Here is a 26,107-nt window from a genome sequence, read left to right as displayed (position 1 = left end):
TGGGACAGCAAAATCTACCACGGACTAAGTGAGCAAGTGCAGATAAAACTCCAGCGTCCGGCCTGGCACACAGCAGGTGCTCGGTCAACAGTGTTCATTCTCCACGTTTATCCAGGCTGTCTTTGGGATTTGGCTGGCTTGTTCACTTTCTGGTTCGGGTTGGAGCCCCTTGTCTCTGCTGTCACTTGGGGGTGAGAGAGGAGACTCAGAGGATATGCAAGGAGATGGTCCCCAGAGGCTGCTGTTGCTGGCTACAGGGGAGGGTGAGAACGCCCCCCGCCCCCCGCTGCCGCCCAGTTCATCAACACAGGGTCTGTCACCTAAATATAATCGCCTAAACCAAATACATAGTGCTGTGTGCCAGGTGCCGTTCTGAGCCTACTAACGAGGCAATTCTCATGGGGAAATGTTATTTCATTTTACAGACGGGGAAATCAAGGCACAGAGGGGCTACAGGTCACACAGGCCTGTGACGGGCAGGGCTGGGGCTTGAACCCAGGCAGCTGGGCTCTTAACTACTTCCTCTCTCTGGCGTAGGGCTCCCTGGAGAGAGGGATGGACTTGCCTTTCCTACACATGCCTCTGTGTGAGGGCCTGGGGCTGAGCGGTGTGCCTGGGGCGGTGTGCCTCTGGTGGGAAGAGGCAGGCCCCGGTTACCGCTCTGTGATCTCCCGGCCTCCGGCAGCTCCTGCCCATCCTACCCTGGGTGTCCCTGCTTCTCTGTGGTTGCCCCTTCCACCCTGCTGTTGCCCGCCCCTCCCAGGTCAGTCTTCACTTTCTCCAGCTGTGAGCATCTGGACCCCCCCAGGAGCTGTCGCTGCACTCCGCTGCCGCAGGCTGCCTCAGCTTAGAGTCCAGTGATCAGGGAGAGGTGACGAGTGTCCCGTCCCATCTGAACTCCAGCCTGACCCCACGGCCCAAGACCAGTGGCCACTGGCCACTGCTTGCTCAATCCTCAGGGGCTGTGGGCATGAGGGCACGGACCCTCCCTTGAGCTGCTGTTTATGACCCGGTAAATCACTCATTGTCCCCACCCTCGGCCTTAATGAGGGCCAGAGCCCACTACGACACCCCAATTAACCACACCATCTGTTTCCCTTTAAGTGGAAAGAGTGTGGCTGGTGAGCAGGAGCCCAGAGCGAGGATGCTGTGCGGTGGGCTCAGGGATGGTTTTCTTCCCCGGAAAATGACTTACCACTCTCCCCACCATCTCTACTGTGCCTAGAGGGTGGCTCCCCTCCCTCAAACGAGAGAGCCTGGCCCCCCCCCCCCCCCCGCCCCCGGAGGACACAATTTCTATCCCACTGCAGCTGGCTTCTGCAGCAGGCTGGATTTAGGTTCAACAGTGACTCAGATGGGATGCAGGGGGGTGGGGGCCCACTGCGTGCAAGTTTCCTGGAGATTTGGGAGGCCAGATGTCAATGTCACCAAAGGTATTTGAGTGCGGGAAAGGGCAAGAGGCAAGAATGGGAAAGGGAAGCCAGTGGTTGGTGAGATCATTCCTGGGCAATCTGTGTATTCTTTCACTGATCCATGGGTTTTTCGAGCACTTCCCAAGTGCCCAGCCCTGATTGGGCACAGAGACGTGTGAAGGAGGGCCTTCGGGGAGCCTGGAGGTGAAGGCTCTCCCTGGAGGAGGTGTGGACTTAGGAATTAGTCCATTTCAGCTCCAGCTCTTTCCTGGGTTCAACTCCCCAGGGTAGCATGACAGCTAGTGTGAACATTGGAGTGATGGGTTGGGGATATAAGCTGGAGACAGGAGTCAGGAAGCATCGGGAATAGTTGGTGCAATGCGTCAATGAACAAATGTTTAGGTGGGGAAATCAGAGGTCGTGTCAGAAAGCTGGGTGGGGGCATTCAGGCTGAGTAGCTGCCTGGGGAGTGTGTGGCTGAATGGACGCCTGTCTGAATTAGGCAGAAAGCACCTTCATTCACTTCTCCCTCAAATATGGGAGCAATCACACCGCCTGCCCACTGTCAGCATCCACTTCCACACCACGGCAGCCATACTAGCTAGTTAGAGCCCTCTGTCCTTCCGAGTCCAGAATCAGCCTCATGCTTTTTACCTCACACACCGGTCCAGGCCCTCGCATCAGAACTTAATGAAATTAAAATCTATCTACCGTTCTGCATGGGCATTCAGACATGCACAAGGGTCTAAGGAAACTCCTAGAAGAAAACCCTCCAGAGGGAAGAGACAGTTGGGAGACAGTCTTGGCCAAGTGACAGTGCTTCACTGTCAGAAGGCAAGCCAGGGCAGTTCTTAACAGGGCAGGCGATTGTCACCAGCATGTGCTCTGGTCTGGCTTTCTGGTAGACCCGCGTCCACATCTCAGAGACAGAGCAGGAGACGGAGCTGGGAATAAAATACGAAGCCCAGTGCGTCAGGACTCTGTTGCGGGGCACAGGATCCATTGTGGTGAGTTTAAATGGAAGAGATTTATTCCAGAGTATGAAACTCTGCAGAACTACTGGAAGGCCAAAGACAGAGACTCAAGGTTGAACTTACAGGAACAATTCTCAATGCCCACAGATCTGGGCCCCTAAAGAGGCTGCTGTGTCTTTGGCAATCATGAGGTCACCAACTCCAGAACCACATGCAGTGCCGTGATAGGAAGCTGCTTCTGTTGCCAGGTCCACACTGCACCTGCTGTGATCCATACTAGTAGGTGGGCGGCATCCTTGGCCTCACCTTATTTTTAATTTTTTTTAAATGTTATTTTAATTCCAGTGCAGTTAATATACAGTGGCACATTAGTTTCAGGTGTAGCGATTCAGCCATTCTGTATATGACTCAGTGCTCATCAGGATAAGTGTACTTTTAACTCCCTTCACCTATTTCACCCCTCCCCACCATCCACTTGCCCTCTGATGACCATATATTTGTTCTCTATAATTAAGAGTCTGAAAAAACCAAACAAACAAACAAAAAAGAGTCCGGTTTTTTGGTTTTGTTTTGGTTTGGTTTATCTCTCTTTTTTTACCCTTGGTTTTGTTTCTTAAATTCCACATTTGAGTGAAATCAAATGGTGTTTGTCTTTCTCTGGCTTCTTTCGCTTAGCATTATACTCTCGAATTCCATCCATGTTGCTGCAGATGGCAGGATTTCATTCTTTTTTATGCTGAATAATATTCCATTGTGTATATACACCATATCTGCTTTATCCATTGATCAGTCGATGGACACCTGGGTTGCTTCCATAATTTGGCTATCGTAAATAATGCCACAGTAAACATAGGGGAGCATGTATCTCTTCAAATTAGTGTTTTCATATTCTTTGGGTAAATACCTAGTAGTATGATTTCTGGATCATAGGGTAATTCTATTTTTTAATGTTTATTTATTATTTTGGAGAGAGAGAGACAGAAGATCTGAAGCAGGATCTGCACTGACAGCAGAGAGTCCCATATGGGACTTGAACTCACGAACCATGAGATCATGACCTGAGCCCAAGTCAGACGTTTAACAGACTGAGCCACCCATACTCTCCAGGGTAATTCTATTTTTAATTTTTTGAGGAACCTCCACACTGTTTTCCAAGTGGCTGCACAAGTTTGCATTCTCACCAACAGTGTAGGAGGGTTCCTTTTTCTCCACATCCTTGCCAACACCTGTTGTTTCCTGTGTTGTTGATATTAGTCATTGTGACAGGTGTGAGGTGATATCTCAGTGTGGTTTCCATTTGCATTTCCATGATGATGAGTGATGTTGAGCATCTTTTCATGTGTCTGTTGGCAATCTGGATGTCTTTGGAGAAATGTCTGTTCATGTCTTCTGCCCTTCTTTTAATTGAATTATTTGATTTTTTTTGGTGTTGAATTGTATACGTTCTCTATATATGTTGGATACTAACCCTTTATTGGATATGTCATTTGCAAATATCTTCTCCCATTCAGTCGGTTGTCTTTTAGTTTTGTTGGTTGTTTCCTTTGTTGTGCAGAAGCTTTTTATTTTGATGGAGTCCCAATCATTCACTTTTGTTTTTGTTTCCCTTGCCTCAGGAGACATATAGAAAGATGTTGTTATAGCCAGTGTCAGAGAAAATTACTGCCTATGCTCTCCTCTAGGATTTTTATGGTTTCAGGTTTCACATTTAGATCTTTAATCCATTTTGAGTTTATTTTTGTTCATGGTGTAAGAAGATGGTCCAGTTTCATTCTTTTGCATGAAGCTGCCCAGTTTCTCCAACACCATTTGTTGAAGAGACTGTCTTTTTCTCATTGTATATTCTTTTCTGCTTTGTCAAATATAAATTGACCATATAATTGTGGGTTTATTTTTGGAATTTCTATTCTGTTCCATTGAGCTGGGTGCTTTATTTTTGTGTCAGCACCATACTGTTTTGATTACTACAGCTTTGTAATGTAACTTGAAATCTGGAATTGTGATACTTTCAGCTTTATTTTTCTTTTTCAAGATTGTTTTGGCTATTTGGGGTCTTTTGTGGTTCCAGACAAATTTTAAGATTGTTTGTTTTAGGTCTGTGAAAAATGCAGTTGGCATTTTGATAGGGATTGCATTAAATATGTAGATTGTTTTGGGTAGCGTGGACATTTTAATATTTGTTCTTCCAATCCATGAACATAGAATATCTTTCCATTTGTTCCTGTTGTCTTCAATTTCTCTCATCAGTGTTTTGTAGTTATCCGAGTATAGGTCTGTCACTTCCTTGGTTAAGTTTATTCCTAGGTATTTTACTATTTTGGGTGCAATCATAAATGGGATTATTTTCTCAATTTCTCTTTCTGCTGCTTCATTATTAGTGTATAGAAATGCAATGGATTTCTGTATATCGATTTTGTAGCCTGTGGCCTTACTGAATTCCTTTGTCAGTTCTAGTAGTTTTTGGTGGAGTTGTTAGGGTTTTCTATATATAGTATTATGTCATCTGCAAATAGTGAAAGTTTTATTTCTTTCTTACCAATTTGGATGCCTTTTATTCCTTTTTCTTGTCTGATTGCTGTGGCCAGGACTTCCAGTACTATGTTGAGTAAAAGTGGTGAGAGTGGACATCCTTGTCCTGTTCCTGACCTTAGGGGAAAAGCTCTCACTTTTTCCCCATTAAGGAGATGTTAGCTGTGGGTTTTTCATAGATGGGCTTTATTATGTTCAGGTATGTTCCCTGTAAACCTACTTTGCTGAGAGTTTTTATCATGAATGAATGCTGTACTTTTATCATGAATGGTTGTTGTCAAATACTTTTTCTGCATCTACTGAAATGATCACATGGTTTGTACCCTTTCTCTTATTGATGTAATGTATCATGTTGATTGATTTGCAAATACTGAGCCACACTTGCATCTCAGGAATAAATCCCACTTTACTGTGGCGAATAATTTTTTTAAATGTATTGTCGGATTCGGATTGCTAATAATTCGTTGAGGATTCTTGCATCCATGCTCACCAGAGATATTGGACTGTAGTTCTCTTTTTTTGTGGTGTCTTTTTTTAAATGTTTATTTATTTATTTTGACAAGAGAGACAGAGAGCACCGGTGGGGGAGGGGCAGAGAGAGAACAAATCCCAAGCAGGCTTTGCACTGTCAGAACAGAGTCCGACCTGGGGCTTGATCTCAGAAACCGTGAGATCATGACCTGAGTTGAAAACAAAAGTTGGACCCTTAACCTGACTGAGCCATCTAGGCACCCCTTTTGTGGTGTCTTTATCTGGTTTAAGTATCAGAGTAATGCTGGCTTCATAGAATGAATTTGGCAATTTTCCTTCCTCTTCTATTTTTTTGGAAAAGTTTGAGAAGAATAGGTATTAACTCTTCTTTAAATGTTTGGTAGAGTTTACCTGTGAAACTGTCTGGTCCTAGACTTTTGTTTGTTGGGAGTGTTTTGATTTACTGAGTCAATTTCATTGCTGGTGATAGGTCTGTTCCCATATTCAATTTCTCCCTGCTTCACTTTAGGAAACACTTTCGCAAGTGTTTCTAGGAGTGTATCCATTTTTCTAGTTTGTCCAATTGGTTCACATATAATTTTTCATAACATTCTCTTACAATCCTTTGTATTTCTGTGGTGTCGGTTGTTATTTCTCTCTGCCATTTCTGATTTTGTTTATTTGAGTTCCACCCCCCCACCCCCCTCTTTTGTGTTATGAGTCTGGCTAGAGGCTTATCAGTTTTGTTGATCTCTTCAAAGAACCAGCTCCTGGTTTAGTGATCTGTTCTAGCTTTTTGTTGTTTCTTATCCCATTTATTTCTGCTCTAATCTATTATTTTCTCCCTTCTTCTGATTTGGGGTTTTGTTTGTTCTTCTTTATCTCCTTTAGGTGTAAGTTTAGGTTGTTTATTTGAGATTTTTCTGGCTTCTTTTTTTTTTTAATTTTTAAAAATGTTTATTTATTTTTGAGAGAGAGACACACACACACACACACACACACACACACACACACACACAGAATGCAAGCGGGGGAGAGGCAGAGAGAGAGATGGAGACACAGAATGTGAAACAGGTTCATGTGAGATCATGACCTGAGCCGAAGTCAGATGCTTAACTGACTGAGCCACCCAGGTGCCCCTGGGCCTCACCTTCTTGACCCTCTTGGCCAGCACTGCCGCAAAACAACAACATCAAGAAGAAAAAACACCCCTGTCCCTGCCCCTTTTCCCAGAAAGCAGCAGCAGCACCTGCAGAAGTGCAGCCTTTTAAATCTTATGCAATTGCATCCGATTGGCTGACTCTGAATTATATCCTGAATCTTGACAGCAAGGGATACTGACAAATGTAGTGTTTTGTTTATTTATTATTATAATTGTTATTATTTACTTTTCTTGTTTCTTCAGTCTAGGTGGGGCACCTAGCAGAAGGTAGAATGGATTAAGATCCAGTCCACAATGTCCCCTGCACACTGTCTCCTAGACTTCTGTAAGATGCTAGGTGCAGGCAGCTCTGTTCTTGGATTCTGCCCCAGGGAAAGGCAGAGGGCGATGCATTCTCCCACCGTAACACAGACCACTATACAGCTTTGGCACCTTGAGGGCTCAGGCACATCAACCGTGCCCTTTGTGGGTGGTCCTGGGGCGAGGTTTGGCACCAGGTCATTGCATCAGATGAGAAAACTCCTAGGCCTGTCCAGGAATAGTTGGTGGGATTTTGGAAGCAGCTGGGACCAGCAAATATTGGTTATCGGGGTCTGAGTGGTTTTGTTTAACTCCTAGCCAGATCTATCTTTGGAAACACTACCATGAGCACCTAGGACATGCCAGGCACTGCGTCGGGGGTTGGAAATACAGAGAGGAATGGAATACGGTCCCTGCTGCCCTCTTTGTGGCTCTTTTTCCAGCCTGAGAAGAGATGTGGAAAGCAGATAAAAGGATGCCCATGGCATTGAGGGTGCACAAAGGAGAACAGGGGAGCTTCCCAGGAGAAGTGACATTTGAGATGAGTCCTGAAAGGCCAAGGATGCCGGGAGGAGGTGTGGGTAAGGGACAAGGGCACAAGTGAGAATGACAGCGGAGTCTCAGAGAGCCGGGCGTGAAGAGATGTGGGGCAGGAGACCACGTTTGGGAAACCAGACCGGGGGTTTCTCAAGGGGCGAGTCTCAGCCTCCGCATCCAGACCGGGCTGGCGTTCCTGTGCTGGGCACCTGTGTCTGGCCAATGCTGCAGTCTGTTCCCTGCTCTCCTCAGGCTGCAGGATGGGGTTTGCTGCCTCTGCTCGCACAGACTGCTGGGAATGACTCACGGTTGAGGAGGAGCCGGGGAAGCCACGGGCCTCTGCGCAAGCTGGAGGCTATGTGGAGGCCTCTCCCCCAGGGGTGGTGGCAGCGGAAGAAACTAGCCCATGTGGACAGGGTGGCCCCTGTCACTCCGCTCTGGGCCTCAGAGGGAGTTAATGGAACCCCTGCCCCTGGCTCTCTCCCCCAGTCCTCCTTGGGCTCTGCATCCCTCCAAGGCAGGGCTGCCCCTCCCTCCCTGCATCCCACTCCATCCTGACGGCCAGCCTCCCTGGCTTGGGTGGCTAAGGGTACCGGTGGTGGGGTCATTACAGGACACCGCTGCCCGAGGGTCAGAATAGAGGAGGCCCAGCTGTCAGCTGGAACCCATCAGAAGCCCAACCAAGCCCTGGCAGCAGGCAGCAGCGGGGAGGGCAGCTAATGAGAAAGGTGTTCCTGTAGCTGCAGTTTCTTAACCCTTGCCACCCCCCCCCCCCCGTCACCAGGGTGTGTCCTGAGATTTTCCCATGGTGACAGGTGACTCCAGGTCCCTCATTCCTCAACCCAGGTTGGTGGGAGTGGGCTGGGCTTAATTTAATGGAGAGACCCGGCCCCTGCCTTAGGGAAGGGAATGAAACAACGTAGCTCTTGTTTTCAGGGAGACCTTAGTCTTTTGGAGAAAATGTAGTTCAGACCTAGTCTGAAGGGGGAGACACAGCCCTGCCCCCAGGGGAGCCCCAGGCTGAGGGGGGAGACACACAGCCCTGCCCTCAATTTGCTCAGCGTCAGAGATGGGAGAGGTTTTGTCTTCTTATGAAACTAAGACATCCAGGGGCGCCTGGGTGGCTCAGTCGGTTAAGCGTCCGACTTCAGCCCAGGTCACGATCTCGCGGTCTGTGAGTTCGAGCCCCGTGGTCTGTGAGTTTGAGCCCCGCGTCGGGCTCTGGGCTGATGGCTCAGAGCCTGGAGCCTGTTTCCGATTCTGTGTCTCCCTCTCTCTCTGCCCCTCCCCCGTTCATGCTCTGTCTCTGTCTCAAAAATAAATAAACATAAAAAAAAAAAAAGACATCCATATAATAGCACAACTTTTGACTTTCTTTGAGATTTTGTGAAGAACCAGCAACTCGAACACACATCCTCGTCCTCTCAAAATCTGGGAAGGAGGCGTCTGCAGATCCAGATTGCCGTCACTAGGGGACAGGTTTGCCCTGGTTGCCCTCTGAGGGCCAGCTGCCCTCCTCAGCCACCTGCTTTTCTAAGACCTCTCCTCATCCCGAAAACCACTCAGCGAGTGGGTTATTTTCAGGAGCTCATTCAACTCCTTCTTTGGTATCCACGTAACTTATGTAACTCATGGCTTTCAATTAACAATTGAAGTGGGCGAGCAAGAGCACAAAAGGAAACATGTCTATGTGCAACTGGCCTTTCTTCAACTGCGTGGTTTAGATGTCCGTGATTTATTTTCCACAATTAGCGGCTGGCCTTCTCCCAACTTCTCTCTCAGTTCTGATGGTAGGACCCGCCGCTGGCTGGGCACGGCAGCCTGGCGAAGCTGTCTGAGGGCACCCTTTCCTCTGCTGGGATCACCGAAGCGTTCGGGCCTCTTGGTTACTGGACTGCCCAGGGCTAATTATAAAGCTCTCCAGGGAGAGAGGTGGGGTCCGGGCCCGAAGGCAGGCTGAGGAGGAAAGGCTCAGAAGTGCCGGTGCTTTTGCGGGACTTTGCCGTACTCTTCGGCTTTAGGCAAGTTATTCCACCTCTGGGGCCTCAATTTTCTCATCTGTTAAATGGGAGCGAGCAATGGGGTTAGGTGGTCCCTAGAGTCCCCTGTGCCTGGACTTTGATGCTCTTGCCTGCTTCCTTTCCCACCCCCACCCTGGGTTCTCCCAACACCCCGTCGTGGTGACGGTGGGTGCGTTAATCACAACCTTGGTCGGCAATCGATGCAATCAACAAGCGTACCACCAGGCAGCCTTGTGCAGTGGCCGAAGGGCTGCTGCCCGCATTTTTTTCCCAGCCTTAGGCTGGCACTCTGATGCCTGAGGATGGTGTGGGTCCACAGCCCAGGGAGGCTGTTGGGTCACATTTCCTGGAACCCTGAGCCAGCTTCTGGACTCCACCCTAAAGGAGCGCCCCCCCCACCCCCCCCCACCCCCCCCCCCCCGGCACAGTGAGCTGAGCACGTACAGGGGGCTGGAGACACGTGAATGCCACGACCATCAGATATGTACTGAACCATGTCCTGGGCTGGGCAGGGGGATGACTTAGATGAGCGGGTGGATGTGGCTCAGTTCTTCGTGATATTTAGAGGCATGTACGTGGGCTCTGATGTCAGTCTCCAGGTTCAAATCTTGGTCTCATGCTGCCTTGGGCAAGATACGGGGCATATATCTTGGTTCGTCCACCTGGAAAATGGGAATGCTAATAGAAATACACCAACAGGTAAGGATTGGATGAGTCGGTCAATATAAAGTGTTTAGAGCCCAGGGTGTGATTATTACAACTTTTGTTTCCTGAGCACCAACTCTGTGCCAGGAAGTGTCATGACATGTGGTGTAAACCAGATCCCTTACAGGGCAGGAGAGAGATCAGTTCTGGCTTGGCTGAGGAAAGAGGCCTCAGGCAAGAGTTGGTACCACAGTTCGGTCTTGAAGGATAGAGCTATATACAGAAATGGCACTGGGCAAGGGCATTCCGTGAGGAGGGGACAGCATGAACAAAAGCATGGAGGCAGGTAGGCAAAAACTGTGTTGAGGGCAATCCGAGAGGGCTGGAGAGATTACAGTATAAGGGACATAAAATTGGAAAGTGGACTTTAGCCAGGGGAACCCCTAGAGCATGGAATGAGGCCTTTCACCTGTAGGCAAAGGGGACCCCAGATGGTTATTGGGCGAGGGGATCCTGTGGGGGAGGTGAGGCTGTTGTATTTTTTTTTAATGTTTATTTATTTTTGAGAGAGAGAGACCGCGGGGGAGGGGCAGAGAGAGAGGGAGACACGGAATCCGAGCCGTCAGCACAGAGCCTGATGCGAAGGGGGGGGTGGGGGCTGGAAGGTACGGAACCGGAAGATAGTGAGCAGCTGAGCCAAAGTCATTCGGATGCTTAACCGACTGAGCCCCCCAGGCGCCCCGAAGAGCTGCTGTATGTTAATGAGACAGCAGGACCAGTTTCCCTGGATGTATAAGATCAGCGATAAGAATGACCATAAGAAAACTCTCTTTTTGCAGATTACAAAGCCCATGGGGAGTGCTTTCAAGGGCACACCTTGGCTGACAACCCGGAGAGGTGAGTTAAGCAGGGGTCATCACCTTCACTTTATAGATTGGAGGATGAGGGCTCCTCCAAAGTCACCCAGCGTAGACCAGCAGGGGCCAGGAGGGCTCTAGGTCCCCTTCGGAGGCTTCCGCCCTGTCTTTAGGGCTTCGCAGGCCTCTAAGTGTGTGTGCATTGTGGGGGGCATGAGAGTGCCTGCGCCATGAGCCACGCCCCCCCTGCCCCTGCTCCCCTGTCAAGCCAGGGCTGGGTCTGCTGCACTTCTGGCTCACTGTGGTGGGTGGGGGAGGGGGAGACCAGTCCTGAGCACACGGTAGGTGGGCATCTAAACCCCTGCAGATAGGTACTGAGAACACTGGTGAGTTGAGTGGGGGCTGACTGAGCCACTGCCAGGAGGTGTGGGAGGGGAACAAGCAGGTCGCCAGGGGGTCGGGTGTGTGCATACATAGCCCTGCCCTGACAGTAAGCCCTTTGCTTCCCTAGAAGCCCCAGCTAAGCAGCAGCCAAGGAAGATGGGTAGAATGGGTGGAAGCTTCCATCTGCTTTCCTGCCAGGCTTCTCTGGGCTCCTGCTGCAGGGCCAGGAGTCTGGCTTCTGATGTCTGATCTTAGCTCTTTCCTCTCTTAGGATCCCACCTGCTTGGCTGACACGCCCTCCCCTTCCACGCTGGGGGCTTCCTGCTCTGATGTTCATTTTCCAGGTCCTGGAGTTCCCCAGCAGAGCCTGGGGGTGAGGAAGGAAATCGTAGAGCCCTGGCTTCCTGAGCCCTGCCCACGCCCCCCTGAGCAGACCAAGTTCATCTACCTTTCTAGGGGATCCAGCCCAGGGCACACCGCTTGGCACAGCCTAGGTAGCATATGTTGGCTCCGTCTGCCAGGGCCTCACTGTTCAGGGGAGTCTAGGAGCCCTCGGGGGACCAATAGTGAAGGCACTGAAACATGCACATCATAATATAAATCCAAGAGCAGCCCCAGCAGAGAGCTTTTCAGGGGTTTGGACCAGGTGAGTGGAGGCAGTCAGGGCTGAGGCGGGGTCCCTGATTGGAGCTGAGCTTTAAAGGGTGTGGGGCTTGGAGAGGGGAGGGGTGATTCTTCCCAGAGATAGGGAGCCGGCCTTAATAAGCTGCACGCAGCAATGGGTTGAGGGGAAGAGGGGAGGGGTGTGGGCATGCGTGCCCCAGCCAGCCCTGGAAGATGTGTGCATCATGGCCCTAAAGGCTGGGCAGATATGGACCGTTTATTCATTCACTCATTCATTATTCATTTGCATTTACCTAGTACCTCCTCTATGCCAGGTACTGTGCTTGGGACTGAGCACTTAATGACAAGCAGGATAGATGTGTCTTTTCCCTCCTGGAGCTCCTGGCTCAGATGGGAGGCTGATGAACAAACAGGCCACCCCAACATACCGATCAGTGCCAGGAGGGGAGAGATGGGGGGCCCCAGGAGAGCAAAGAGGGGGCGGAGCAAAGACCCGCAGGCTGATGAGTGAGCTGGGAGGGCGGGCCTGGAAGGAGAGGAGGCATCCTGGGATGCGGGTGGGGTAGGGCCTCTCTGTGGAGCAAGATCCGTGGCCTGAGGGGGGGCAGCGGAGGTGAGGTATAGTGGCAGCAGGGACCAGGTCTCACGAGTTGTGCTACATTGAAGAATTGTCTGGAGGGCACTGGGAAATCTTTGACAGGCTTTGGGCAAGGGCTGGACGGGATTTGACTTGTGTTTTGGAAAAATCCCTTTGGCTCAGATGACAATCAGGTTGGAGGGCGCCAGAAGGAAGTCCTGTACCGTGTTTAGCTCCAGAGCAGGGAGGAGCGCCTCTTGGACACAAGCCCCATGAAGGCAGGATGGTGGCCTTCTTGTTGGCCCACCGGGCCCAGGGGAGGGTTGCCCAAGTCCCAAAAGGGAGGCCATGTGGGGTCCCGGGTGATGGCTGGTCTTCTTGTCCACGGGGTCCCTTCCTCCGGCTGAGGTGCAGCCACTGCGATGGTGGCCCAACTCTCTGGCACCATGGGGGAGGGTGGGCCCCATTCTGGGTGAAGGCTGCCAGAAGCGGGTGGGAGACCTCTTGGATGAGGCAGGGAAGAGCCAGTTGTCCGAGAAGGAGATGCTTTACATTAATCCATTAATACCTGCATCCCCGTCCCCCCCCATTAACCACCAATTAATGGTGATTAATTTGGCCATTAAGAGTAAAACCAGGTAGTTCCCATTGCTTGGGGGATGGGGATGTTGGGAGGGAGACTAGCTTACCCCAGAGTAAGCCCAGCTTGTGAAGAGGGCTGATGGAACCCCAGGGATGGGAGAGGAAATGAATGTCATGGTCAAGGGGTGTGTGGAAGGATGAGCTGGACTTCTAAGGCTTCCTGCCCTGGGAAAGATGGCGGCCTCTGGGGCTATCCTCTGCACCTGAGCTCCTCTGTAGGCCGCCTGTGTGGGCTAGGGGATAGGATGTCAGTGATTCAGGAATCTTCCTTCTCCTCTGCTTCCCCACACAACCCTCTCTTCCAAGGGGAGAGGGGAATGGGAGGGCACAGGAGGTCTGTTTGGCCGAGCCCCCAGTTCAGCCAGGCCTGGGAACCCTGCCCAAGGCACCCGAGACAATGCCGGGAATGGAGGCTGGCCTGGCCAGAGGCAGGCCCCGGGAGGGGGCAGGAGCAGTGTCCACTCCATTCACAGCCCTGGCCCTGTCATGGCATGGTGGCTCTCAGCACCACCCCCGACTCATGGGCTCCCTGCCCGGTCCCAGTCTTCTGCCCACCCACCCCTTGGCAGCTACTAGCCATGCCATTCTCCCAGAAGGCCCCTCTCCTGCCCAGCCTGGTCCTAACCCCTGGGGGACGGGTGCGTATGCGGGTGCATGTGTATATGCCTGTGTGAGTGTGCCCCACTCCTGTGTGTGTGTGTGTGTGTGTGTGTGTGTGTATGTGTGTGTGTATATATGAGTGTGTGAGTGTGTAACAGTAGATGAGTGAGTGCATGTGTGTATGAGTGTTGGTGCGCATGTGTCTATGGGTGTGTGAATGTGTATATGAATGTGCGTGAGTGCATGTGTGTAAGTGGTGCGGAAGCCATGACTCGAGGAGTTCTGCCCACTCTCCCTGGCCTCCCCGTCCCCCAGCCATTCACTAGGGACGCAGTCCAGCATTTCTCAGGACAGCCTTCCTTCAAATGGTTCACCCCCTGCCCCACCGGTGCCATTTACTTTTCCCACCCACGCAGCCTTGTATTCAGCGTGGAAAAAGCATCCCCATCTCTGGGAGCCTCCTTCTTCTCTAGAACTTGGGAAGGACCCTGCGTTTCCTCCACCTGGCCAGCCAGAGTTCCGGGGGAGACGGGCCCCGCTTCTGGGACTCTAGGCCGGTCGGGTGGTGATGGAGATAGGCTTCCCAGTTCCCAGCCCCGAACCTGGCCTGGATTTCCCTGGAGGGGACACAGAGGGGGAGCTCTGGCTCACAGGAGAACTGGGATTTGGTTATTAAACCAAGTTGCAAGTTCAGTCTGCTTTCCGGCCAAATTTTCTTCCCGCCTCCCTTTCTCCTCAAGATAATAGAAATATCCGGGAGAGGTTCCTTTCCTCCCTGGCCCTGCTATTGGCCAGGCCCTTGTCATGGCAGGCACACCCCCTGGGCCTCGGCCAACTCCACCTCACCCCCACCCACAAGAGGGAGCAGTTACATCAGCAGCTCTCTCCAGCTCCAGTCCTCTCTGGGAAAGGCCTCTGATCCATTCCCTGAAAGGACCGTCTCATCCTGAAGGAAAGATGTCATCCCTGGCCTGGCCTCATGACCTCTGACTGTCCCTGACCCTGCCAGCAGCAGGGATTGGTTCTGGTAACATTACGTCTGGACTTGAATCCTGGTTTAGCCACTTTCCAGCTGTATGATGTTGGGCAAGTCACTTAACCCTTTCTGGTCTCAGTTTCCCAATCTGTAACTGGGGATGACAATAGCACTGCCTTTATAGGTTTGTTCTGGGGATTCAATTAGTTAATTCAATTACTTAATATTCATACAGGACTTGTGCTTTATCTTGGACTATATAAATATTGGTCAGCTAAATAACCACTTCCCTAAATGATGGCTAGCTAAGGAATAGGTGGATGGATGGGTCACTGACCCTCTGACTCCTAGCTTCCTGCCTCAGCTCTTACTCTTTCAAGAAATTTGTGTTTTTAATGTTTATTTATTTTTGAGAGAGAGAGACAGAGACAGAGCATGAGCGGGGGAGGGGCAGAGAGAGAGAGAAGGAGACACAGAATCCGAAGCAGGCCCCAGGCTCTGAGCTGTCAGCACAGAGCCCGACACGGGGCTCGAACTCATGAACCGTGAGATCATGATCTGGGCTGAATTTGGATGCCTCACCGACTGAGCCACCCAGGCGCTTCACTCTTTTTTTTTTTTTTTAAGTAGGCTTCACCCCCAGCACAGAGCCCAATGCAGGGCTTGAACTCATGACCCTGAGATCAGGACCTGAGCTGAGATCAAGAGTCGGATGCTTAACCGACTGAGCCACCCTGGAGCCCCAACGCTTATTCTTATCCTGGCAATTAGCCATTACCCCACATGGACCCCAGGAGTCTCTGCCTTCTGCCCCCTTCTTCAGGGTCAAAACCCACCGTACCATTTAGCCCTGACACTGGCACTTGATCTCCTGGGACAGGGATATCACAGCAGAACATGGAGTCCGGTGGGGGAGGGGGGGGCTTGGGGGGCTCAGAAGAAAGTCTCTTACCCTGGCCTGTCTCCCCACTGCTCTGTGGCCACAGCAACCCTCCCCTGAAGGTGGCCTGAAGGAGAAAGAGGTGCCATGTGGCAGGTGTCTCTGCAGTGTCTTCTAGGTCTTTGCTGTTCTGGGGAGAGAAAGCGGCAGCTTTGCTTCCTAGCTGGAGAATCTAGGTTTTGGTGTGAAGATAGGAAAGATTCACTCGTGGAAACTCACCCACCTTCCTGCAACAATGATCCTCATCCATTACCAGCCGCTTACGCCGGGATGGGGCAGTAGTTGGGGGTGGGGGTGGCGCTGTGCTCCACCTGGCAGGGGGGGTAGAGGGCTTCTCTGTCCTCCTGACCCCCCACTCCCCTGACTTCTCCCCCCCTCCCCAGTCCCTGATCCCACTGGAGGGAGAGATCTCAGCCTTACCTGGTTTCCCCTACACCCCTCCTTCTCAAAGGCCACGTGGAGTCTTGGCCAGCCAAGAGCCCCAGGTACCCCACACTGCCCTTGGCCTCCACTTGGCTCCACAGCAGTCTCTCTCTCCACCCGACTCTTGTGCTCACTGTGGGTGGGGAGACTGAAGCAGCTTTTCCCCTGAGCCTGATGGGGCCTGCCTGACCCCTGGCTTCTCGGTGCTCCGTGTCCTTGGGTTCAATTCAGACTTTTCAACTTTTGTCACGAGGAACCACTCTGTGCTCTCCTGCGCTTGGTACTGGGGCACAGGGATGGAAAAGGCCCAGGTGGTCCCAGTTACCAGGAAGTTCCTCAGCCAAAGAACATCCCTCAGAGAGAAGCCGAGGGCCTCGAGATTCCTTCTTTCCCCCTTTCTCCCTTCTTCCCTCCCTCCTTCAAACATGTACCGAGCCCCTCCATTGTAGCAAGTGTGTACTAGGCCCTGCCCTGAGGTTCAGGGGGAACCTGGCTGCAGGACCCACACAGAGCTTTTCTGGGTTCCACAGCCCTGCTCGCTGGGGGCTCCCTGGGGGAGAGGCTGAGGTGTCTCCCCCTCGCAGGGTCTTCGGCATTCTTTGATTCATTGATTCATAGTTGCTCAGGGGGTGCCTGCTAGGTGTGTGTTCTTGCCCTCTAAACTGCGTCCCTGTGGACCAGAAGCAGCTGCTTTGGGGAAGAAGGTTCCTGCAAAGCCAGGAGCCCAAGTGCGGTTGGAGGCTGGCCCTGGGCTGAGGCAGGATGGGCCTCTGCAGTTGCTGTGACTCACGGGGAAAGCAGGGCCCCAGAGCCATGGAGAAAGGAGGCTCTGAGGATTTCACTGCTGCGGCAGGAGAGAAGGCCCAGGAGAGTGTCAAGTATCTTGCCCAAAGGAAGACAGGAATTCAAAATTTGTGGAATCCCTGACTCATCGCTGGGGGTGGAGAGAGGTGGGAAAAGGCTGGGCTGCCAGGGCCTTCCAGGGGGACCGTGAGCTCCCGCCTCACAGAGTCCTGTCACTGCTAGCCTCCTCGCCCTCCCTGCCATCAAGTTCTCCCTGCCATCCAATCGTGCTCTCTCCTGCTGTGTTTTTGGGTGTCCTTGGTGGAGATGGGCCGCACTGGGCCCCGGCGCAGGGCCTAGCCCTATCCCTTACCTGGTACTGTCGCAACCCACCTGGGACCGGGGTTAGTTCCCGGAGACAGCTTCACCCTTAGCTCCCAGCTAAGCCTCCACCTTTATTTCTAGGGTTGTCTGAGTCTTAGAGGGCAGGGGGAGAGGATTTTTCTGCAAATGGAAGGCGCTGTGTTTTAGGAAAAACATGCAGCTGCTGTGTGTCCCCGGGGTCTCACGGCCCGGGGCCTCACGTGAGGTCTGTCAGACTGAGGACACATACGGGTGGGGCCCTGCAGAACTTCATCCAGAAGGAGGGGGGTCAGGAACTTTCCTGATGCTGGGCCCAGTACGGGTGACTGAGGGCACTGGGGTAGAGAAAAGAGGACCCCTTCCTGCACGGTGGTTGTGGAAGACACCTCCTGCCCCCGACTGGAGCTGCAGGACCCCACAGGGTTTTCCTCTCACTGTCTCTATCTCCTTTTGTTCACTCTCCCCACCCCCCTTTTCTGTGTCTGTCCCTTTCTTCTTTCTCTTATCCTTCTATCTTTCAGCCACTGGCACTTCTGTCAGCCTCTCCTGTGTTTCTGTGTCTGTTTCTCTCCAGGCCCCATGCCTGGGCCTCTTTGTGCTATCTGGTGCAAGGAGAACCCCCTTTCTCCACCAGCATTTCCATCCCCCTGGACGCTGGGTGACCCCTGTCTGCCTGAGTGTGTGTGTGTGTGTGTGCGTGTGTGTGTGTGTGTGAAGGTGGCTGTTGGAAGAGTCGAGGCCGGGCAGGCTGGGGAGGGTCTGGCTCCAGGTGGAGGGGCTGGGGGCTGGGGCTGGGCTGCTGTCCCTCTGGGTGGTGGGTGGGCAGAGTCAGGCTGTCTAGGCAGAGGCAGCCGCAGCCCTGCACCAGGGCCTCTGCTCGTTCTAGGAAAATGACAAGAGCCAAGGGCCCACAAAGCATGTTGTCTGCTCCCCAGGTCTTTGCCCCTGTCCCTGCTGCAAGCTGGCAGCCGCACTCTCTGAGGCCAGTCCTGCCTACCTGGTTTGGTAGGGGTTCCTTCTTTGATTATCTGTTGTCCCCAGGTGGGAGGCAGGGACAGGGGCCACTCTGGGTCAGCGGCACGCATGCTGGGCCTGCTGACCCTCAGGAATGTCACCCACACCTCCCCTTGCCAGCTGCCTACCCATCTTTTCCAGCTGCAGGTGCTGGCCAGGCTGGTTGGCCCTGTATCCCCACCCCGGCTTGTTCTTTTCTACAAGTCTTTGCAGAAGTTGGATCTCCCGTGTGGGCAGCTCGCCCTTCCTTCACTCCATTTCTTAGGCTTCAGCTTCTGGGATGCAATTCACCTCCTCTGGGAAGCCTTCTTTGATTGTCTGTCCCCTTTGCCTCTCAGCCCATTCCTCCTAGGCCCTGCCACCCACGGTGGACACGCTGTGTGATTGAGATCCAAGTTTCCTGGTCGAGTGCTGGTCCAGGGAACAGGCTGGGGCAGGGGGAAGCGGGGCAACGGTGCCGACCACAGCCCAGCTTCCGCACTTCCTATGCAATGGTCACTTCCCTCACACAGCTGCCCTTTCAGGTAGAGTTCATTATTCCCATTTGACAGATGAGAAACCTGAGGATCTGAGAGATTAACCAGTTTACCTGCGGTCACACAGCAACGCCCCCCAAACAAGACGTTCTCAAAATGATGTGGGAATGGCAGGGGCTTCTGGTGTAGAGGGAAGCAGCCCACATTCCATGCCCAGGACTCAATGCATCTCAGCTCCTGGAAAGTTTAGGTGTTGCTACTGGAGTTTGGGACAGAGGCAGGAGAATGAATGAAATGACCCCCCGAGTGCTTACCTTGGTTTAGTCTACTCTCTTTGCCTTCCCTGTGAGATGTCCCAGCACCAACCGCCCTCAGAGGGTTCGCCTCTCTTGCCCCCCTCATGAGGGCAAACACTTGGCATCTCCCAGGCCCTTCCCAGTTCACCCTGGACCCCACCTCTGGCTCTCTTCCTCAGGGCTGGCTCTCAGATGCCTGAGGAGGCCTGGTTTGCAGGTTCTCTGCTCCAGCAGGCCCCTTCCCCTGCTCCCCTAGTCCCCTGCTTCCCTCCCAGACCACCTTGGCTAGGATTCACTTAGGATCTCCATCCAAGGCCCTTCTCTGGCTTCGGGAATGGCCTGGATTCAAATTCTCCATCCCTGTAACTATACACAAGGCCCATCCCTCCTTTTCCCCACTGTGTCTCTGTTTTTCTTCCTCTCTTCCTTCATCCTCTCTAAACTTTGGGGCATATACTGTGCGTAAAGCACTGTGCTCATGTTTGACCCAGGGCCCAAATCCATGGTAAGTGGGTTCATCAACAGCCAACGAGACAAAAACATGAACTAATGTAACAGGTGTCCAGGCAAAGCATTGTGGGAGCTCAGGGAGAAATGATGAATGTAGGTGGCGCCATCTTGGAAACTGTCCTGCAGAGATGCATGGGATTGAGCCTCCAAGGGCTCTGACAGGGAGAGAAGGGGGCATGTGTGTGCTAGCCCCGTGGAGGGGAGGGCCTCTAGACCACTCTGCAGCATGGAAGGGTTGGAAGAGTTTTCTGTATTGAACTGTGAGCTTCTGGGAGGACCTGTATCCTCTGAAGCCGTGCTTCTCAGACAGGCTGGGGGAAGGAGGACCAGTTTTTTCTTTTTTAATTCTAATTTGTCACAGACCAATAATAATATAAAATATAATACAAAGGAGTTATTTGAAAAATTAAATAAGACATACAAAGTACAAGCCCTAATAGTTTATTGTTGGATTCAACAGACATGAAATTGCTGTTCTATTGCTATACAAGAGTCTAAATGCCTGCCCGTGGCCTCTCTTCCAACCCTGTCCCAGGCTGGTCAGGAGCAACCGTGGACGGGCCTGGTGGTTGGATCACTCCTTGAGTGTTACTGCCCTGGAGCAGAGTTTTCACGCTGCAGGTCAGGACCTGTTCGTTGGGTTGGAAATTAATTCAGTAGGTTGGGATCAGCGTTTTAAAAACACGGACTAGGACAGAATGGAGAAGAGAGGGCCTTGTGTGTAGGAGGGGAAGCATGGTTTTGTGAACATTTATTTCATGTGTATGTGCACATATGTGTGCTGGTACTGGATTGGGAGGTGGGATGTGTGACCGCGGGCTGTGGCCGGTGTCCCTCTCTACAGCGTGGAACGGACAGAACCTGCTCTCGGATGCTGCTACGGCCACTGGACCTCCTTGTTTCCTCCATCTGGACTCTACTTGGTTTTTTTTTTTTTTCCTTTTCTTTATTTTTTTAAGTTTATTTATTTATTTTGAGAGAGACAGAGAGAGTGTGAGTAGAAAGGAGGCAGAAGGAGAGGAAGAATCTCAAGCAGGTTTCTGTGCTGCCAGCACAGAACCGACACAGGGCTCAAACCCACGAAATCGTGAGATCATGACCTGAGCCGAAATCAAAAGTCAGACGCTCAACGCTGAGCCACCCAGGAGCCCCCTGGACTCTATATTTCTTTGTCTCCTCCACTGGCCATCTCTGTGCCTCTTCTGATCCCAGGGCAGTGACCCTGCTCCAGCGACACTGGCCCTGCCACTTGCCTGTTTCTTTTTGCCTGGAGAATCCTCTTTCTCCCTCACCTTCCCCTCTTGCTGCCTTCCTCCTGGGCCCCCGGTAATCAGTCCCCAAATGCTGTGCTGGGCCCAGGGCAGCCCCCCAGGCACAGAACATTGGGGCTCTGCCCTCAAGAAGGCAGAGCTGTGCTGGGGATCAGGGAATGGAATGCGTAATATAAAGGAATATGTGATAGGAGCTGACCTGGAACCAGTGTAGAGGCCCTCCCCTCAGGCTGGGCTGGGGGAAGACCTTGTTTCCCTCAGTGACCCATGATGGGGGAACCACGTGACCCCATCCAGGGGCTTTCCTTAGTTGTGGCCTCCTTTTTCAGGCTCTGTTGATACGCTGCTCCCTCTCTCGGGAGGTAACAATTCTCCATAAGTGAACCTCTGGGTTGTTTCTACTTTTTTTCAGAATTGGAAACAATGCCACGGGGAGCATCTTCCTACGTCCCTCTCACCACGTCCGAGCTGCTGACTCCCAGAGGCCCCTCACCACCTCCCATTTTTAAGCCTTTATCCACACATGGTCTACATTCCCCCTGCTTCTCAGCCCCTGGCTGGCTGCGTCTCATGTCATGGGGCTAAACATGAGCCAGAGGTTTGGAAAATGTGATCTCCTTCCTCCTCGGGCCACACACCCTTCTTTCTCACAACGACTCATTTGGTTTTTTTTTAACCAGGTTTCCCAAACACCCAGCTGTATCATAAGGACCCTTTGGCTTGCAAGTAAGTAACAGAACATCCAACTCAAAATGGTTTAGACAATACAGGAAGTTTTTATTTCAAAAGAAAAATAAATTCCTGAGGTAGGGTGGCTCCAGGGCGGGTAAGTGAAGGGCTTTACCACATTATCAAGCACCCAGATGCATTCTGTCTTTCTGCCTTGCCCTCCTCCGGAGTTGGCTTGCTTCCCTCATGATTGCAAGATGGCTGCTGCAGTTCCAGACATCACAGCCAGACATGATATGTCTGGAGGTTGAAGAGAAGATATCTCTTTCCGTAGGTTTATTTTTTAAGATCAAAAAAAATTTTCCTTGAAGTGACCCAGCAAACTTAACCTCAGATCTCATAGGCCAAGGTTAGAGCACACGCTGATTCCTTTGTTAATTCTAGGTAGGAAGAATGAGGCTTCACTGAGTGGCAAGACATAGGGCGGCGTGAAAGGGTGGGTTGGGTTTTAAAGGAGAAAAGGAGTATAGGGACAGAGATGAGTGGACAACCCACAGTGTTTACCATGCAGGCTGGTAGAGAAAATTTCTCGGGTGAGGAAGACTCCATTTCTGTTTCTCAACCAGCTGGGCCTGTGGCTCTGTCCGGGAGACCATAGCTTGATTCCTTGATTCTGATTCAATTAGAAAACATTTGTTGAGGGAATGAGATAGTTTCACCCCTGAGGGAATCTGTTGTAATGCAGGAGAGGAGAGAACAGGGCCAGACGAGGCGGAGGAAAGGGGGCCGAATCCGCTGAAACTGGAAACGGAAAGGACTCTAGCTAGCCCTTATCTCTGAGAGGAGTTAATGAGGAGTCCCTGTTCACGCTGGATTGGATGCCCGGGGGGGGGGGGGGGGGGGGGGGCTGACTGACTGAGATGCCCCGCACGGGGCTTCCCCTGCACTGGGGTCAACTCTGTGTCAGGAATGGGGAGGCCAAGGTGCAGGAGGAACAGAGGTTAAGAGAGGTTAAGAGGGGGCACTTGTACCAAGCCAGGATCCCCTTTCTCCTGGCCTTCAGGTGAGTCTTGTCCTCACGCTTGTGTCACAGAAGGACAAGAAGGAAAGGGGGAAGGTGGTGGGGGGGGGGGTGTGCAGTGAGTTAGGAGCCTACCTGAGGAAAAAGAAAAACACAGGAAGTGACTCAAGGCCTAGAGGGCAGGCAGGTGGCCTGCGGTGCCCCCAGGCCAAACCCTGGGGGAGTTGCCTGAGGGGGAGGGTCCCCTCCCCGGAGACTGCTGCCGGTGCACACCATCCCGGCTATTTCTGCCAACCATGTTTCCCACAAACCCTTCCCCTCCTTACCACAGCAGGCTGCCTGCCCACTCACCCACAGACCCAGCCACCAATTGTTGCAATTCCTGGCCCAGGTCCACCCCCTGCATCCGGGAGGGCTCTTCACCTCTGACCCCAGAAGGTAGGTCAGACCCTTTCCCTGCCTCTCCAGCGTCCATCCCCGCTCTGCCCTCATACCCACAAGGGAGAGATGCCAGAGCCCCTGGAGGGTGAGGTCTTCTGAGGAAAGCGGGTGCTTCTGTGCGGCCTTGTACAACGGGGCGGTACTCCGGGGCAAGAATGTGGCCTCAGGTCGAGTGAGGGGTGCAAAGGTAGGGGAACGCAAGCCTCTTGAACCTCTGGGTCCCCTGCTGTGCGTAAGGCACAGGGGCCTTTGTCCCGCTCTGGTAAATAAAATGACATTTTCCTCCCTTTACCACTGTTTGTAGGCATTAAGCTTCCCGAGGGACCTCTGAAGGGGGAAGAGCGGCTAGGCCAAGGCAGGAGGAAAGCATATTGTTTTAAATTTTATTTTACAAATGTAAGCTATATTATATGTAAATTTAACACTAGCTTTTTTTTCTCTTATCTTAGACATCTTTCCTTAATCGCATGTATAGAAAGCTTCCTTCTTCTTTCTTTCTTTTTTTTTTTTAAGTAGGCTTTACGCCCGTGGGGCTCAAACTCACAACCCTGAGATCAAGAGTCACAAGCTCCACCAGCTGAGCCAGCCAGGCGGCCCTGAAAGCTTCCTTATTTCTTTTAACAGCTGCATAGTATTTCACTCTATGGATGTACTATAATTTATTTAACCAGTCCCCCTCTAAATGAACCTCTGTGTTGTTCCCCCCACACATCTTTTTTTTTTTTTTTATTAAGAAAGAATTTCTACTTTATTTTTTTTAAGTTTATTTATTTTTGAGAAAGAGAGAGAGAGAGAGGGAGTGAGGGGGGCAGAGAGAAAGGGAGAGAGAATCCCAAGCAGGCCCTGCACTACCAGCATGGCGCCTGGAGCAGGGCTTGATCCCACGAACTGTGGGATCATGACCTGAGCTGAAATCAAGAGTCAGATGCTTAACCGACTGAGCCACCCCGATGCCCCCTTTCCTTCAACTTTTCACGAAATTATAAACAATGCTGCAGTGAACATCTTTGTCCATTTATCTTTGGGCACTTGCATAAATACTTTGGCAGGATAAAATCCTGAATATTAAATGCCAGGTCAAAGAGTATGAACATTTAAAATTTAATAGATCTGCCTAATTGCTCTCCAGAATGTACTAATTTTCTTTCCACTGGCATTGTATGAGACGGCGTGTGTAATCATAACTTCCACAACACTGTGTTATGAATCTTCTCAGCACTGCCAATCTGATAAGTAAAAAATTATATCTTGTTTCCATTTGCACTTGAAACTGTGAGTGAGATGGAATGTTTTGTGTATTCTTATTAGCTAGTTGTGTTTTTTGGTGAATGAACTGTTTATGTTCTTTGCCTATTTTCCCATTGGACTGTTGTCTTTTTCTTACTGTTTTGTAGAATATGTCTTTTGTTTATTTTATTTTATTTTATTTTATTATTTATTTATTTTTAAATAGAATCATTTAATGTTTATTTATTTTTGAGACAGAGAGAGACAGAGCATGAACAGGGGAGGGCCAGAGAGAGGGAGACACAGAATCCGAAGCAGGCTCCAGGCTCTGAGCTGTCAGCACAGAGCCCGACGCGGAGCTCGAACTCACGGACCGCGAGATCATGACCCGAGCGGAAGTCGGCCGCCCAACCGACTGACCCACCCAGGCACCCCCTTTTTTTTTTCTTTTAGAGAGAGATATTCGGGGGGGGGGAGAGAGAGAGAGAGAGATAGAGAGAGAGAGAGAGAGAGAATATTAAGCAGTCTCCACACTCAGCACGGAGCCTGACTGGTGGCTCGATCTGATGACTGCCATCATGACCTGAGCTGAAATCAAGAGTTAAACACTCACTGAACTGAGCCACCTAGGTGACCCAAATATGTCTTTTTTTTTAAATATTGGGAAACCAAGCATTTTGTCACACATCTTGCAAGAATTATTCTTATTTTGGCCTTTGATTTTGTTTATGAGGTTTTTTTCTTTTAAAACCTCTTTCTTTCCTATGTAGATACATTTGTTCATCTTCTTTGTTATGACTTCTGTTTGGTTCCGTGATTAGAAGCCTTTGCTGGCCCCAGGGTCATAAAAACATTTACACATATTTTCTTCTGACACTTTAATGGCTTTATTTTTCAAATGTTTTTTTCTTTAAATCTTTGATGCAGTTGGAATTTATTTTGGTATTAGGAGTGAGATAGGCAATACAGATTTATTTATTTTTGTCCCGAATGTGTGGCTAGTGTCTCAATTCATTGAATTGAATTCTCATGTTTACTTGGGTCAATTTCAAATTTCTGTATTCTTTACTACTGATATTTTGGTATTTTAGTTTTCTCCATCCAGGAAATTTCTGGGGATTCTTCCACATTTATTTTTCCAGATGAATTTATAACCATTTTGTCAAGTTACCTCAAATAAATTCCACTGAATGTATAGGTTCCCTGTGGGGACACTGACATGCTTACAATATTATTAACTTTTTATCCAAGATCAGTGTCTCTCTTTCTCCATTTGGCCAAGTCTATGTTTATTGGGGTTTTATAACTCTTTCTATGGATACCCAGACAGTTTTTTCTATGTTCCATGTTATGATTTTGTGGCCTTCAAGGACAGGACCGTATTTCTTATGTTTAGGAGATCTTGTTTATTTTTTATTTTATTTTTTAGGTTTTTTAAACGTTTTCATTTTAATTTTTTGAAAATGTCCATTTATTTTTGAGAGACAGACACAGAGTATGAGCAGGGGAGGGTCAGAGAGAGAGGGAGACACAGAATCTGAAGCAAGCTCCAGGCTCCCAGCTGTCCGCACAGGGCCTGACTCGGGGCTTGAACCCACGAGCCATGAGACCATGACCTGAGCTGAAGTCGGATGCTTAACCGACTGAGCCACCCAGGCGCCCCTAAAGTTTTCATTTTAATACCAGTGCAATTAATATACAGTATTATGTTAGTTTCAGGTGTACAACATAGTGACTGAACACTTCCGTGTATGACCCAGTGCTCATCACAAGTACACTCCTTAGTCCCCATCACCTATCTCACCCATCCCCCTCCCCACCTCCCATCTGATAACCATCTGCTTGTTCTCTGTAGCTAAGTCTGTTTCTTGCTTTATCTCACTCTCTTTTTGCTCTGGTCATCTGTTTTCTTAAATTCTTCATATGAGTGAAATCCTATGGTATTTGTCTTTCTCTGACCGG

General features: G+C 50.8%; 1 long non-coding RNA gene across 2 annotated transcripts in view; it reads left to right on the top strand.

The window, feature by feature from the left end:
* The window catches only part of LOC147580961 (uncharacterized), a 32,317-nt gene extending 20,405 nt beyond the window's left edge, over positions 1–11,912 (top strand). For both annotated transcript variants that reach the window (XR_015250806.1, XR_015250805.1), the window contains exons 2-3: positions 10,891–10,948; positions 11,564–11,912. This is a non-coding gene — a long non-coding RNA (uncharacterized LOC147580961). The remainder of the gene's footprint in view (positions 1–10,890; positions 10,949–11,563) is intronic.
* The last annotated feature ends 14,195 nt before the right edge of the window (positions 11,913–26,107 follow it).

This window comes from Puma concolor, chromosome B2, assembly GCF_028749965.1.
Source record: "Puma concolor isolate L17-30 chromosome B2, mPumCon1.1.hap2, whole genome shotgun sequence".
Taxonomy (NCBI): domain Eukaryota; kingdom Metazoa; phylum Chordata; class Mammalia; order Carnivora; family Felidae; genus Puma; species Puma concolor.
Note: the sequence above shows the minus strand (reverse complement) of the source record. Positions and strands in the feature narration are given on the sequence as shown.